This window comes from Hemitrygon akajei, chromosome 18 (genome assembly GCF_048418815.1).
Source record: "Hemitrygon akajei chromosome 18, sHemAka1.3, whole genome shotgun sequence".
NCBI lineage: Eukaryota > Metazoa > Chordata > Chondrichthyes > Myliobatiformes > Dasyatidae > Hemitrygon > Hemitrygon akajei.
Genome location: NC_133141.1, coordinates 27178606 through 27196396, shown reverse-complemented (window position 1 = coordinate 27196396; position 17791 = coordinate 27178606). Strand labels below are relative to the sequence as shown.

General features: G+C 45.5%; 1 protein-coding gene across 3 annotated transcripts in view; it reads right to left on the bottom strand.

The window, feature by feature from the left end:
* LOC140741218 (activin receptor type-1-like) overlaps nucleotides 1-17791 on the bottom strand; it is a 109691-nt gene that overhangs the window by 19558 nt on the left and 72342 nt on the right. The gene's annotated exons all lie outside the window — the stretch shown is intronic.

Here is a 17791-nt window from a genome sequence, read left to right as displayed (position 1 = left end):
AAGTCAGTGTTCTGGAGTTGCCCTGTGGGATGATCTGTCTTGTCTAGTCCTTGCCTCTGTGGGGTAAATCAGAGTGTTCTGCTGTTGCATTGTGGGGGGGTGGGGGGAATCTGTCTTGTCTTGTCTTTGCCTTTGCTGGGTAAGTCAGGCTGTTCTGCTGTTACCTGACAGATGGTCCTGCCCCACCTTGGTGTGGAGTGAAAGTTGAGTCCCGGCTTGTCAAAGGAGAAGTCCTGGCTCTATGTTGATGTACAGTTCCTAGGTCAAGACTCAGGTTCTGGGTCCTTGTCCAGTCTCGTGCTCGGAGTCCACCCCAGGCGCCTTGTTCCCAGTCCCTCATCTTGGTCCTGCTTCCCTAGCCTTGTCTGTGACCTGTCCCATCCTGTTCCTAGTACTTCAGTGTCTGTGTCCTGCATTTGGGTCCAGTCCCAATGCCCCCCTTATGACACAAACAGTGACATGGCATAAAATTTCATGCAGTGTGGTGAAAAACGGTCAGCAGATAAGGAAGCTACTGGCTGTGCTTGATGAGTTTGCTAAGTTAGTTTCTGATGAAGTCTACAATGCTGACAAAACTACCAATTAACCTAACCACCTGTGAGTTGGCAAAATCACTAATCTGGCACTGCACAAATCCAGAACGATTGGGACCTGTGGGAGTCAACCTGTACCATTTCCCAGCTGAATTTGTAGCCACTGAGTTCATTACCTGCTGTTGAGTTAATCTGACATTTGAGAACCCTTTCATTTATTCTCCAAATCTTTGACCAAGCTATTGCACTCTGAGACCTGCTACCCACTGCTATGTACATCTTTCCTGGGAACACGTCTTCGCCGCCAGTTTCTACCACATGCTTTCCAGATTCGGTTCCGAGCTCGTCGATTCGGACCCCAGGTACTCACTTTCCATTGACCGCTTCGCCCACCGCGTTCTACATGCCATGCTTTCCGGCACGAGGAGGTACCTGGCGTCCCTCTCCCAGTCACTTCCACACTCCGGGAATCTCTCCGCCGCCAGTAAGGGACCTGTCCGTTACTTTGTCCTCCGCCGGTTCTTTGACTTTCTCACGTCCTACAAGGATGGGAAAATCGTCCCGGCGTCTCCAGACCGCGATCCCTGCTACCGACCTCAACGGCTCCAACAATCCGGAGCGGATTCAGCTCCCGGGCTCCAGCGACCCCGCACGCCTTCAAAGTGCCGATTGTGCAGCCTCCAACTCCGGCTCCAGCCTGGGACTTGACGCGCTGCCTCTGGAACCCCCACCACCACTCCACAATCCTGTCTGTCTCTCAGGTCCCACCGCATCTCCAGGGCCCTCGGAGACTCCATCTTCATCTCACGCCACCGTCCCTGAATACCCCAAACCTCCTTCCCTTGTCCTCTAACACTACCAACCCCCTCCCTCCCACCGCCCCTCCGATCCCAGCTCTCGTCTATCCCCTCTCTGAGGCAGAACATTCTGTCCTCAGTAAGGGCCTCACCTTTGTCTCCCACGCCCACCATGACACTGAGCTCTTCTAACGCCGCTTCCGTCTCCCAGTCTGTCTTTGGCAAGAACTCCACCCCGCATCGATGATCCTTCAACCCTTCTCTGCTTCCAGGACACCATGCCCTGGTCTTCTGCCTGCTCTGCACCTTTTCATTGCAACTGCTGACGAGACACCAACCGTCTAGACTTCAACACTCCTCTCTCCAATTCCAACCTCACTCCTTCTGAATGCTCGGCTCTCCACACCAACCCTAACTTCACCATCAAACCCACAGGTAAGGAGGGTGCTGCAGTAGTCTGGTGTACTGACGTCTACATGCTGAGGCCACCACTCAGCCACCTCCTCTTACGCCTCGAACAGGATGCCACTAAGGAACACTAGGCCATTGTCGCCCACACCATCACCAACCTTATTACCTCTGGGGATCTCCCATCCACCGCCACCAACCTCATAGTTTCCACACCCCACACTTCCTGTTTCTATGTCCTACCCAAGATCCACAAACCTGCTTGTCCAGGTAGACCCTTTATCTCAGCTTGTTCCTGACCCACTGAACTCACGTCTGCATGCCTCGACTCTGTTTTATCCCCCTGGTTCAATCCCTTTCTACCTACATCCGTGACACTTCACATGCTCTGGATCTTTTTAATGACTTCAGGTTCCTTGGTCCCTATCATCTTATTTTTCATATGAATGTCCAGACCCTGTAGGCCTCCATGCCCCACCAGGAAGGCCTCAAAGCTCTCCGTTTCTTTCTGGACACCAGATCCAACCAGTTCCCCTCCACCACCACTCTCCTCTGCCTAGTGGAAACTTGCCCTCACTCTAATTAATTTCTCCTTTGGCTCCTCCCACTTTTTCCTACAAAAGATGTAGCCATGGGCATTCACTTGGGTCCCAGCTATACCTGCCTGTTTGTTGGCTACATGGAACAGTCCATGTTCCAAGCCTACACTGGTGACCAGCCCGCACTTTTCCTGCGCCACATCGACGACTGCATTGATGCTGCTTCCTGCACCCGTGCTGAACTCGTCAACTTCATCAACTTTGCCGCCAACTTCCATCCTGCCCTCAAATCCACCTGGTCCATTTCCCACACCTCTATCCCCTTCCCTTTCTCGATCTCTCTGTCTCTATCTCTGGAGACAGCTTATCCACCAATTGCTTATTATAAACCAACGGACTCTCACAGCTACCTGGACTATAACTCATCCAACCCTGCTACTTGTAAAAATGCCACCTCCTTCTCTCAATTCCTCCATCTCCACTGCATCTGCTCTCAGGCTGAGGCTTTTCATTCTAGAACGAAGGAGATGTCCTCCTTTTTCAAAGAAAGGGGCTTCCCCTCCTCCACCATCAATGCTGCCTTCAACCGCATCTCTTCCATTTCACACATGTCTGTTCTTACCCCATCCTCCTGCCACCCCACCAGCCTCTGCATCCAGCACATAATTCTCCATAACTTCCAAAATCTCCAATGGGATCCCACCACCAAGCACATATTCCCCCACCATACTTTCTGCTTTCTGCAACTCCTTTATCCATACGTCCCTCCTCACCTATCTCCCTCCTGGCACTTACCCTTGTAAGCAGAACAAGTGCTCCACCTGTCCCTACACCTCCTCCCTCACTACTGTTCAGGGGCCCAAACAGTCCTTCCAGGTGAGGCGACACTTCACCTGTGAGTCTGTTGGGGTCATCTACTGTGTCCGGTGCTCCTGGTGTGGCCTCTTGCATATCAGTTTGGCCCGATGTAGATTAACAGACTGCTTCGCTGAATATCTATGTTCTGTCCGCCAGAAAAAGTGGAATCTCCCAGTGGCCACCCATTTTAATTCCACTTCCCATTCCCATTCCGACATGTCAGTCCATGGCCTCCTCCACTGCCGTGATGAGGCCACACTCAGGTTGGAGGAACAGCACCTTGTATTCCATTTGGGTAGCCTCCAACCTGATGGCATAAACATCGATTTCTCAAACTTCCAGTAATGCCCCCTCCCCTTCACCATTTCCCATCCCCTTGTCCCTCTCTCACCTTATCTCCTTGCCTGCCCATTGTTTCCCTCTGGTGCTCCTCTTGCCCCGTTTTTCTTTCTTCCATGGCCTTCTGTCTCTTTCACTAGTCAACTTCCCAGCTCTTTGCTTCATCCCTCCCCCTCCAAGTTTCACCTGTCACCTAGCGTTTCTCTCTCTCCCTTCCCCACCTTTCAAATCTACTCCTCAGCCTTTTTTCTCCAGTCCTGTCGAAGGATCTCGGCCTGAAACGTCAACTGTGCTTTTTTCCATAGACGCTGCCTGGCCTGTTGAGTTCCTTCAGCATTTTGTATGTGCTGCTTATTTATCTGTGATCTTTGCTCCTGTTGTAATAAGACCGTAAGACATAGGAGCAGAATGAAGCCATTTGGCCCATTGGGTCTGCTCTGCTTTTCCATCATGGCTGATTTTTTTTCTCAACCCTATTCTCCTGCCCTCTCCCTATAATCCTTAACCCCCTTGTTAATTACCAAAGACTCATTGTTATTATTCTTTTGAACAGACCTTTTGTACAGTAAGATGGACTCTTGGCCTCACAATCTCCCTCATTAGGATCTTGCACTTTATTGTTTACCTGCACTGGACTTTCTCAGTAGCTCTTGCACTTTATTCTGCATCGTTATTGTTTTCCCTTGTTCTAGCTCAGTGCAGTGTGATGATTTGATCGGTATGGACAGTGTGTAAGACGAGCCTTTTCAGTACGTCTAGGTACAATCTCTGCCTTAAATCTACCCAATGACTTGACTTCCACAGCCCTCCGTGGCAAAGAACTGGATGATCCACCATCCTCTGGTTGATGCAAATCCTCTTCACTCCGTTTTAAAGAGAAGTCCCTTTATTCTGAGGCTGTCTCCTCAGATCCAACACTCTCCTACTCTTTCCACATCCACTTTAACCAGACCTTTTTTAAGTATCTGGTCTCAATGAGATTCTTCTTTGTCCTTCTGAATTCCAACATGTAAAGGCATAAAGACATCAAACACTCCTCATTCATTAACCCTTTCATTCCTGGGATCATTCTTGAGAACTTCCTCTGGACCCTCTCCAGGGCCAGCACATCTTTCCATAGATGTGGGGCCCAAAATTGCTCAGTGTTCCAAATGCAGTCTGACCAATGCTTAATAACACATCAGCAGTACATCCTGGCTCTCTTGAAATGAATGCTTACTTACTCACTTATTTTCCTTATTCAACCTGTAAATTAGAGGATCCTGCTCTAGGATTCCCAGGCCTCTTTGCATCAATGATTTCTAAATTCCCACCCCACTTAGAAAACTACCTACACTTTTATTCTTCTTGCCCTTAGTAACTCTTCAAGCCAGTTCCCTTAGTGATTCAATGACATATTTCCTTGGAGAAGACTAAGGAAATCATTGTGGACTTCAGGAAGGTGCCAATGAACCATCACCCCCTGAAAATGCATATGGCTCATCCTCGGCAGAGTTAAGTCTGACAAATTCCTGTGAGTTCACGTCACAGATGACTTCACCTGAACAAAAAGACACTGCAGCACCTCCACTTCCTAAGAAGACTGAGGCAAGCAAGGTGCCTCCCCACCCACATCGTAACTGTGTTTTACAGGAGCACCATTGAGAGCATCCTGACAAGTTGCATCTCCATCTGATATAGGAGCAGTCGAACATCAGACCAAATGTCACCACAAAAGGACTGTGAGAACAGCTGAGAGGATCATAGGGGTCTCCCTACCATGTATCAGGGACATTTATCAGGAGTGCTGCGTACAGAAATATTATTAGTATGAAGGATCCAACATCCTCTTTGACTTTCTACCATCAGGCAGGAGACTACGTTGCATCAAAACAATGGTCAGGGTGGGAAGCAGTTTCTTCCCTCAGGCCATTTAGCTTCTGAAGTTCCTGCTGCATCGTATTCGAAATGGCACTAAGTAATCTGTTTCGTACCTTACAGTATTTAATTCATGCATTTTAGTTTGTTATTTACACGTGATTCATCTGTAGATTTTACCTTTACCTTCGTAAGTTATCATGTGTTATGTGTACTATGCTTTACTCCCTGGTTCGGAGAAACATCGTCTCATTTCTTTCTACATTATATGATTATATATGTTACATACATGTACATCATATGTTAAATAAACTTGATATTGTTTAAACTGAAATGTACAAGACGAATTGTCAGACAGAACTTGGCACTGAGCCACATTGGGGACCAGGACCTTGGTCAGAGTAGTAGGTTTTACATTAGGAGAGAAGTTCAGGAAGGGAAACACAGAGCCTGGGCAAGCCTACACAAAGACTAAATCAAAGGATGTTTGGCAAATTCCTGCAAGCCTTTTGGCAGCTGCCTGATAGCGTTCACTGGGGCACACTTTCAAAATCTATGCTCAGAGCACCCTCTAATGGACGAGGTTGGTAGCTGCAGCCTCCTTTGTGGGACCGAGATCACGCAGACCCACACCACACCTCAGGACAATATTTTATTTAGAGCAATACACTCAAAGAAAATAATGAATTGCTGCACTGAGACAGTGTCACCTTTGTCCTTCCCCCTCCAAAAGCAACTTTATTGATTGAACAGATATATACAAACATGGCCTGGATTGAAAAAAAATCAGCGTGGTAGCTGTGCTCTGGAACCTGACAGGCATTTCAAGAGGATTTATTAGTGACTTGCAGAAGGAAAATTGTGAAGTACTTAAAGCTTTGGTGAGCGAACCAATGGGAATGGAGCTAATTAGACAGAACATTCAAGCAGATAAGAAATACAGTGCAGCACAGGAACAGTCCCTTCAGCCCACTGGTCTGCTGACCACGATGCCAATTCAAACTAATCCCATCTGCCTGCACATGATTCCTCTCCCTCCATCCCCTGCCTCCTCATGTGTTTGTCTAGATGCCTCTTAAACATTGCGATTGTATCTACTCCTACCATGTCCCTTGGCAGCCCATTCCAGGTTCCACTCTGCCTTGTAAACTCCCTTTAAACTTACCTCTCTGACCTTAAACCTACTCCCTGTAGTATTTGACATTTCCACCTGGGAAAAAAGACTTTGACTATCTAACTGTGCAGAAGTCTTGGGCTCATATATAGCTAGGGTGCCTAAGACTATTGCACAGTAATTTTATGTATTGCCTTGTATTGCTGCCACAAAAAAAACCAAATTTCATGACATATGTGAGTGATGAGAAACCTGATTCTGATATGGGTCTCTATTGTGGACTGAGAGTGGGAAGGGGACAGGGAGAGGGGAAGCATGGTTGGGAAAAGTGGAAGGGAGAGGGGCTGGGGGTGGGAAGCACCAGAGGTTCATTCTATAAAGATCAATAAACCAATTGTTTGGAATCAAATTACCTTGCCTGGTGTCTCAGGGCTGGGTGTGTCTGCACCCACTCCACCCCCTGCCTCTAGCACTCCTTCTCTGCCACCTGCCCCACACCCCTCCCAGGGCGCTCCACTCTCGCCATTCCCAACATCCTTTGTTCCCACCAGACTGACAAACTTACTTTCTGATCCACGTTGACTAACACAGAGCTACACAAGTCTTAGGCACCCTACCTAAATATATGTGCCAAAGACTTTTGCTCAGTACTGTATGTCTCTCATGATTTTATCAACTCCTATCAGGCTGCCCCCTCAACTGCTGATGCTCCAGAGAAAACAATCCAAGTTGGTCCAGCCTCTCCTCTTAGCTAATACTCTCTACTCCAGGTCTATCTCTTTCTGCAGCTTCTCCAATGTTTTCACATCCTTCCTGTAATGAGGTAACCAGTACTGCGGTCTAGCCAGAGTTTTATACAGCTGCAAAATGACTTCTCAACTTTTATACTCAATGCCCAATTGATGAGGACAAGCATGCCACATGCTTCCTTACCATTCATCTACTTGTTGCCCCTCAGAGAGTTATGCATTTGCACTACAAGATCCCTTGTTACATCAATGCTCCTGAGGGTATAACCATCATTTACTGTATAACCATGACAGAATAATTAAAATAGGCCATAGGGTCCACTTGTGTGCTATATAATTATATGATTCTTGAAAGAAACAGATTCATTCTAACTCACTTAGGGTCATAGAGTCAAATATTTATGTTCGTTTTATTCCGTATCTGTACTTCAACCTCTAACTTTAATTTGTATATCATTCTTTATTCATTTCCTTGATTGTCATTTTTTGTTGCACATCACAAATTGGCCAATGCATTACAGCAAATTCCTAACACAAGTAAATGCATATGGTAAACAAAGATGATCCTTGATAAAATGGCTACTATGTTCTGCACGTTGCAACACTTCCTAAGTATTTCATTGCCTGCAGAGATTCTTAAAGGTGTGGCATAAATGCAAATTTTCATACTTTTCTATCATTGCAAGCAAACCTGATTGAATACATAGACTGTGTGTAGATGTTTCCTGAGGAAAGCTGGGCAGGAATGGTATGGGCCTTGTCAATAGCGTCACATCAGCTCCAGTCAAGCTGACACACGCATCCCAATGCCGAACATCACCCGATCTGAGGTAAGTCCCCTCTTGAAGGAGTGCAGTCTGCGCGGTAAGACGTGCCACAGCCTGAGTGCCAGAGCTATGCTGAGAAATTGAAGGAGACAGTGGAGATCACGTCTGCGGATTTGTGATCCTCCTAACATCTGGCTCATTGTCAACATAAATGGAAAGGGTTGTCGTTCATTCAATTTCCCAATCCTGCAGAGTCTCTGCTGTCTCTCAGAATCAAAAATCAGGTTTGTTATCTCTGACATGTGTTGTGATATTTGTTGCTTTCTGGCAGCGGTACAGTGCAGGACACAAAAAATTATCATAAGCTGCGATAAATAAATAAATAAATAAACAGTGGAAAAGAGGAACAGCGAGGTCACGTCCATGGGTTCATGAACCATTCAGAAATAGGATGGTAGAAGGGAAGAAGATGATGCGAAAATGTTGTGTGTGTGTCGTCAGGCTCCTGTGCCTCTTCCCCGATGGTGGTAATAAGAATCCAGCAAAGGTGCTGTCTGTCAAAACCACTCCACTTTTGCTTGCTAAATGCATCGCTGAAAAGGGACCATGTGGTCTGACAGATGGCTTCTGTGGTGGTGAGACCCCATCGTCACTCACTCAGCTGCTTGGGGAAGGCCTTGTCGGTGGAAGCTGTCCGTAAGTCAGCTGAGGACAGACATTATAGTTCAGATGACATAGCTGGATCTGAGTTGGAGTACAAGGAGATATCGTGCCTAATGATGTGGTGTCATGACAACAACCTTTCCCTCAATGTCAGCAAAAATAAAGAGCTGGTTATTGGCTTCAGGAAGCAAGGTTCAGCACAACACCCGTATAGACCAATGGTTCTTAAGTCCATGTGGCTATCCTCCATTTTCCTGCCACATTCCAAAGACACACTAGTTAGGGTTAGTAAGGTGTTGCTGCCAGAAGCTGGGTGACACTTGCGGGCTGCCCCCAGCACATCTTCAGACTGAGATGGTTGTTGATGCAAGTATCACCAGTTGGTGTAAATATCACCAAGAGCTTGTTCTGATCCAACAAAGTAGATGTCATGGCCAAACCCACCCATACCTCTACTTCCACAGAAGGCCAGAATGTCCCCGTGAAGCTCATGAATTATAGGTGTACCATCCTATCCAGATGCATCACAGGTTGGTACAATAACCACTCTGCCTGTGACCACAAGAAACTGCAGAGAGTTGTGGGCACAGCTCAGCACATCACTGAGACCAGACTTCCCACTGTGGACTCTGTCTACAGCTCGCAGCCAACATAATCAAGGACCCCTTCCAATGCAGACATCCTCCCTTCTCTCCCTCCCATCAGGCAGACGGTACAAATGTGTGAAAACTCGGACCACCAGCTTCCATCCCACTGCTACAAGTCTCTTGAATGAACCTCCTGTCAGATAAAGATGGACTCTTGACCTCCCAGTCTAGCTCATCATGGCATCTGTCTACCTGCACGGCACTTTCTTGGTAAATGGAATGTTATATTCTGCATTCTTTATTCGTTTTCCCTTGTACTACCTCAATGTACCGATGTGATGAAATTATCTATATGAATAGCATACAGTTACCTATTACTAAGTGAGTGCGCAAAAGAAAAAGTCAATTAGCCCAAAAAGTTAGTGTTTATGCTCCATATAAGCCTAATGATAGCCTACTTCATCTCACTCCATCACCATGTCCTTCTCTTGTGTTCTTCTTAAATACTCTTCACCTCAAACACTCTCTGTGGCAGTGCTTTCCACATTCTGACCTTTCCTCTGGTAAGTAACTTCCTTCTGATTGCTTACTGGACTTATCCCTGGCTGTTATTGATCGCTCCCAGATTTGGAAACATCTGCAATCAGTGATATCATTTCTACATCCACCCCAGCAGCAGTTGTAAAGCCTTCCATCCACTCACTCCTCAGGTTTTTCTTTATTGGATGAAGAGGCTGAAATGTGGCTCTGGAGTGACCAACAGATCAGGTGGGGTTGCCCTTGTAGATTCATCCATCCCAGAGTAACATAAGCACCAAGAAGATAGAAGCCCCTCTGCCCATCAACTCTCCCCCATCTTCCAATATGATCTTGGCTGATCTGCCCCAGATCTCCCCCTTTTCTGTGTCAGTTACTCTGACCCTTCAATCCTCCAACCCTTCACAAATATATTTTCTACCATGTGGCAGTGGTGGAAAGTGTGAGCGTATTCAAGTTCCTGGGTATGAACATCTCAGAAGATCTAACCTGGGCCCAACATGTTGATGCAATCATGAAGAAGGCACACCAGTGGCTCCACTTCATCAGGAGCTTGAGGAGATTTGGTTTGTCACCAAAGACCTTTACAAATTTTGCAAAGATGTACAACAGAGAGCATTTTAACTGATTGCATCACTGTCTGGTATGGAGGGTCCAATGCACAAGATTGAAAAAATGCTGTAGAAGGTTATAGACTCATCCAGCTCCATCAGGGGCAAAAGCCACCCCACCATCAAGGACATCTTCAAATGCCGGTGCCTCAAGAAGGAGACATCCATCATTAAGGATCCTTATCATCCGGGACATTCCCTCTTCTCATTACTGTTATCAGGGAAGAGGTTCAGGAGCCTGGAGACGCACACTCGATGTTTTAGGAATAGCTTCTTCCCCTCTGCCATTAAATTTCTGAATAGACCATGAACACTACCTCACTATCCTATTTTGCACTATTTATTTATTTATTTATTTATTTATATTTATTGTGATATAGTAATTGTTTTATGTCTTGCACTGTACTGCTGCCACAAGAAAATACATTTCACAATGTGGTGGTGATAATAAACGGGACTCTGATTCTGATTCTGCTCCTTAAATACCCACATCCCTGCGGGGTAGAGAGCTCCAAAGATCCCCGCTTACTACACTGTCTATCCTATAGCTATTCGGTATCCTGTCCACTCAGGAATCCTTTCAGGATCACGATACACTGCAACTGTGAGGGATGGTTCAATCGCACCTCAGCTCCTGACAGGAAGGTAAGGAGACTTAGACCACGCCTGCTCTTGTAAACTCTCAGTGTCACATTGAAACAACCTTTGGACATGATTGGCTAGGTGGCTGGAATGTTTTGCAGATTATTTGCATTTTCCAAAATGGCTGCCACACTGAGAAACGGTTTGCTCATCGTCAGTACTTCTAGTATGGATATTGTTTTTTTATTGTCACTTTGTACTGGAATACAGTGAAAAGCTTGGCTTTGCAAGCCATCCATATAGATCATTCAGAAACGTTAAGTACTTTGATGTGGTACAAAGGAAAAGTAGTAAGAGAATGCAGAATATTCATGGGATAGTCCTGATGAAGGGTTTCAACCCAAACTATCAACTGTTCGTTTCCCTCCATTGGTGCTGCCTGACCTGCTGAGTTCCTCCAGCATCTTGTGTGTGTTGCTGCAGAATATAGTGTTATAGTATAATGCAGCCTGTCAATAGATTCTCCAGCACACATCAATAGAAGTTTTGGATGACATGCCGAATCTTCGCAAACTTCTAAGCAAGTAGAGGCGCTGCTGTGCTTTCTTCAAAATTTCACTTACTTGCTGGTCCCAGGACAGGGCGTCTGAAATGATAACCCCAAGGAATTTCAAATTGCTGACCCTCTCCAACTCTGCTCCACCGATAAGGAGTGGCTCATGAACCTCCAGTTTCCTCCTCCTGAAGTCAAGAATCGGCTCCTTGGTCTTGCTGAGATTGAGTAAGAGTTTCCCCCAGACATTGTGGCTACAACACTCCGGCCAGACATAGTCCTGTGGTCCACAACAGCCAAGCTGGCATATGTTGTGGAATTGACAGTACCATGGGAAGATGGCGTTGAAGAAGCTTATGAGAAGAAAAAGACCAAGTACTCTGAACTGGCAACTGAAGCTGCTCAGAACGGCTGGAAGACCAAGATTTTCCCTGTAGAAGTGGGATGCAGGGGATTCGTGGCTACATCTGCAACCAGTCTATTGAAGAAGATGGGGCTGAGGGGTTATTCACTCCAATGAGCAAACAAGTCCTTGTCAAATGCAGCAGACAAAAGCAGTAACTGGATTTGGATTAAAAGGAAAGACAACAACTGGGCTGCAAGATGAAGACAGGAGGGTATGGAACTGAGGGGGGTGTATCTGGGACACCAGGTAGTACGGTTGAGCCCTCTGGAGACACCGTGGGCTTATCAACACAACGTCAAAGTAGGAGGGTGCCCACCTGATGACCCCGATGAGGTACCTACTCTCGTCGCCACTCCAAACCCACTGCCAACATCGTGAGTGCCGACTTATCATAGGGGTTGAAATATCAAGTCCTAGTAGCTCTACTACTGTACTGATGTTGTGGCACTACTCAGCTGGATTTTGAATCTCCCTCCTTCGTCGCCAACTTTGATTCAGCCAACAACACTGGTGTTGTCAGCAAACTTGAATATGGCATTGGAGATGTGCTCAGCCACGTCATAAGTGTAGAGTGAGTAGAGCAGGGGGCTAAATGCACAGATCCTTGTGGTGCACCTGTGCTGATGGAGATTGTGGAGGAGATGTTGTTGCCAATCCAAACTGACTGGAGTCTGCAAGTGAGGAAATTAAGGATCCAATTGCACAAGGAGGTATTAAGGCCAAGGTCTTGAAACTTATTGATTAGTTTTGAGGGGGTGGTAGTATTGAACGCCGAGCTGTAGTTGATAAATCCTGCTGTCCAGATGTTCCAGGGTTGAGTGAAGAGCCAATGAAATGGCATCTGCTGTTGACCTGTTCTGTTGGTAGGCAAAATGGAGCAGATCCAAGTTGCTTCTCAGGTAGGACTTGATATGGTTCATCACCAATTTCTCAAAACACTTTATCACAGTGGATGTAAGTGTTACTGGGTCATTGTCAATTGAGGTAGGTTGCTACATTATTCTTAGGCACCAGTATAATTGGAGCCTACTCGAAACATATGGATACCTCAGACTGTCGAAGTGAGAGGTTAAAGATCTCAGTGAACACTCCAGGTCTTTAGTACCTGGCCAGGTGCCCCATCTGGGCCGGATGCTTTCTGTGAGCCCACCCTCCTGAAAGATACTGTCACATCAGTCTTAGAGACTGAAATCACAGGATCATCAGGACTGTGAGAGTTCGGGATGTCTTCTCCATGTTTTGATGATCAAAGTGAGAATAGAAGGCATTGAGCTCACCTGGAAGCGAAGCCCTGCTGTCTCCCATGTCGCTTGCTTTAACTTTGTAAGAGGTGATAGTATTCAAGCCCTGAAACACCTATTGAGCATCCTTCAGTGATCAAGTTTAGTCTGGACTTGCTACTTCACCTGTGAGATGGCTTTGCGGAGTTCATACCTGGACCTCTTGTAACTTTCTTGGTCGCTAGACTGGAATGTATCTGATTTGGCCCTCAGCTGATTGCGGATCTCATGGTTCATCCAGGGCTTTTGGTTGGGGAAGAATCTGAATGATTTTGTGTGGACACTCTCGTCTATAACTATTTTTATGAAGTCTGTGACTCAGAGAAAAGCCACACGTTCGTGGGGAGGAAGTACGAGCTCATATAGACGGTGCCGGAATTGAACTCTGAACTCTGACATTGTGAACTGTAATAGCATCATGCTACTGTGGTGCCCATAAATACTTTTTGAGATGGTGCAAAGGAAAAGCAATAACAGAATGCAGGATATTCATGGGGTAGTCCTGATGAAGGGTCTCACTCCAAAACATCGACTGTCCATTTCCCTCAGAAGATGCTGCCCGACCTGCTGAGTTCCATCCAGCATTTTGTGTGCAGAATATAGGGTTACAGTTACAGAGAATGGTAAATCGGTTTGTTATTGTCACCTTCTAAAGAAATACAATCGTTCACAATCTCACACACATTAATATTGGGGAAAATGAGACTTCCTGAATTTCATAAAGCCCTAAACTCTATAAAACTCTGCTTAGACCACACTTGGAGTATTGTGTTCAGTTCTGATCGCCTCATTATAGAAAGAACATGGAAGCTTTCAAGAGGGTGCAGAGGAGATTTATCGGGGTGCTGCCTGGATTGGAGAGCATGTTTTATGAGGATAGGTTGAGTGCACTCGGGCTTTTCTCTTTGGACTGAAGGAGGATGAGAGGTGGCTTCATAGAGGTGTACAAGATGATAAGAGAGATAGATCTAGTGGATAGCCAGAGACTTTCTCCCAGGGTGGACATGGCTAATCCATGGAGGCAGAATCTTAAGGTGATTGTGGGAAAGTATAGGTTGGATGTCAGAGGTAGGCTTTTTACATAGAGGTGGGTACATGGATGCCCTGCTAGGGGTGGCAATACAGGCAGATATATTTGGGGCACTTAAGAAAATCTTAGACACATGGATAATAGAAAAATGGAGGGCCATGTAGGAGGAATTGATCTTAGAGTAGGTTAAAAGATTGGCATAACATCATGAGACAAAGGGCCTTAACTGTGTTGTACTGTTCTATGTTCTATATTCCATGGTTAAACTTGGAATGGAGTGGTGATGAGAGAAATATTTATCATCTCAACAGCTTCCACAGAATGACTGGATTTCCAACACAGAAAAAATCTGAAATAGCATTGCTATTTCCAGAAACACCAACCCTCATGAACTTCTTCCCACACTCTTCCTTTTCCATACATCTCCAATAACGAAAGCCTGATAAGATTAGAGCAGCCAGACAACCACTTCTGTCTTGTTTCTAATGAAGAAGATTATATCCCGTTACTCTGTCTCTGTCCAAACTAGTGCTGACATGAGATTAAACTGTTTTCAGTGAATGATAATTCATCTTGAAATAAACATAAGATTAAGTAACTCTGAACGAGCGGAGAGAGTTGATGACAGGAGTCTATCAGTCACAACTATGTGAAAGTAGATTATCAGTTTCCTGGGGTCACAAGTTTGGCAATCTGCTTTATTTGTTAATCGCTGGAGAAGTTGTCCAGTTTAGTTACTCACTGAATTCTGCAGAGAGAGAGAACGTTACAGTATAGAAAGAGACTATTTTAGAGGCATAGAGTCACAGAGCATTACAGATGAGGAACAGACTCTTCAGCCCATCTAGTCCATGCCAAACTGTTATTTAGCCTAGTCCCATCGACCTGCACCTGGAGCATAGCCTCCTATACCACTCTCATCCAAATTTCTCTCAAATGTTGAAATCAAACCTGCAACCATCACTTCCACTGGCAGTTCGGCCACACTCTCACCACCCTCTGAGTAAAGGAGTTCCCCCCCAGGTCCTTTCACCTTTCACCTATGGCTTCTAGTTCTAGTCTCAACTGACATAAGTGGAGAATACCTGTTTGCATTTTCAACTTCTGGTCAGTGTTTGACATTTCTGAGTACTAGTTAGGGTTTATTAGCCAAGGTTGGTACCATTGGCTAGATCTAGAAACTACACTCTTTTATCGTCAGCCATACACACTGATTTCCCATTTTCCCAATATGGCATTGCGGACCAATTGCCGTTTATAATGCATCCCTCATTGCACTGAGAGAGTCGTATGCACCACCTTCTTGAACCACCGGCTGTTTGATCCAAGTGAGTGGCTCCCTCGGGAAGCAATTAAAAGATAAACCAAAAAATATGGCACAATTTCCACAGGTTGGCCAGACAAAGTAAGGAAGGACTGATTCCCTTCCACCTTAAGTGCACCTGTTTTCAACAATCCAATACTTTTCCCCTTAGCTCCTGAGAGTTAAATAAAGAGTGCTTCAAATTCTCAGATTACCATGATAAGAGTGAATTTATGGTCACCAGACTTTTAGTCTAAGCTTCCGGATTGCAAGATCAGCAACATGCTCCTCGGAGGGAAATTGGAACTCAGCCTCTGTTTATTGCTGAGGGCAGGAGATTGAATGAAGTTCTGGCTCTCAGCCATCCTAAGGGTCTGGACAGTGTGAAGATGATATTTCTCCCTGTGGGAGAATCTGGAACCAGGGGCCACTGTTTAAAAATAACAGGTTCTCTGTTTTAAGACAGAGATGAGACCAAGTTATTTTTTTCTCAAGGTGAGTGGTGAGTCTTTGAAACTCTCTTCCTCGAGGGCAGTGGAAGCAGAGTCCGTGAATATCTTTAAGGCAGAGCTAAAATAGGTTCTCGATAAGCAAGCAAGGGTGGTGAGATGTTACTGAAGAACGAAGAGCTGAGGTCACAATCAGATTAGCTAAGACCTTATTGAATGTTGAAATAGGCTCAAGGAGCCGAGAGGACTATTCCTGCTCTTATTTTCTTAAGACCTTAAGGTCATAAGACATAGGTACAGAATTAGGCCATTTGGTCCACTGTGCCTTCTCTGCAAATTCAATCCTAGCCGATTTATTTTTCCTCTCAACCCCATTCTACTGCTTCTTCCCTGTAAGTTTGACACCCTGACTAATCCAGAACTTATCAACCACCACTTTAAATATACCTAATTATCTGGCCTCTATGACCATCTGTGTCAATGGATTTCACAGTTTCACCATCTTCTGGCTAAAGAAATCCCTCCTTATCTCTGTTCTAAAGGGACATCACTCTATTCTGAGGCTGTGCCCTCTGGTCTCTGACTGCCCCACTACAGGAAACATCCTCTCCACGTCCAGTCTGATCAGGCCTTTCAATATTCAATGAGTTTCAATGAGATTCCCCTCTCATTCTTCTAAACACCAGCGAAGAGTCTAGTACAGGTCCAGAGCCATCAAACTTCTATTAATATGAGAAATTTGGTTCAGCCATTTTGGAGCAGAATAGCTAATAGTATGAGAATTTTGTTTTGAAGGAAACCAAGAACAGCAAGTCTGTACCTGGAGTAAATGCAAAGCTGGATAAGTGCAGGATTAAAAGCTCATGGCACAGATACGGTCCAAATGTTCTTCCCAATAGTTGAACAGAGTAGTGGAACAGGGAAGTATGTCTAGGGAGATATCCTTGCAGCAGACACCCTTGAGATGCAGGTGAAGAGCTGCCCATTTATAGATAGAAACACATGGCAGCAAAAGCGAGGAATGTCACTGTGTCACTCAAAATGGAAATGGGTCTTTTGGAAGTCTCTGCCGGTCATCAATGACCCATTTGCACAGATCTTACACTATACCTATCATCTGTCTCCAGATTCTACCACTCATCTTTGCACAAGGGGCAAGTTACACCTACTAGCCCACCGACCCACGCATCTTTGGGAGGTGGGTGGAGACCAGAGTCACCAGGGGAAACTTCACATGGTCAAACAGTACTTAATTCATTCTGGCTCCTTTGTTTTCCATTACTAATTCTCCAGACTCACTTTCTATAGGACCGATATTAGATTTGTTAACTTTACAAAATACATATTTATGGAAACTCTCACTGTTTTTCATTTCTAGCTGGCTTCATCCCATACTCTCATTGCTCTGTCCAGTTTAATCTTTCATCCGCACTTTGCGGTTTTTCATCTTCCGTCCAGTTTCTTGACCAGGCATCCATCTTGGCCCAATAATGTGTTTATTTATTAAGTCTGTTACTACTCTTAGTTTATTTAGTGAACCACGGGAATTTTCTTTCTCATTGGAATGTATCTGTTCTGTGTATTCTGAACGATTCCCATCAACATCTGCCACTGTGTCTCCACTGACTGAACCCAGCTCACTTTAGCCAGCTCTGCTTGTTGTCCCCTCTTTGTCGTTCTTATGTAAGTTTAAAATACTTTTCTCGGACCCACTCCTCTCTCTCCCCGACTGAACGTAAGATTCAATCACCTTCTGATCGCTGCTACTGAGAGGTGCCTTCACTGTGAGGTCATTGATACTGTCTCATTGTACAATACCTGGTCTAGTG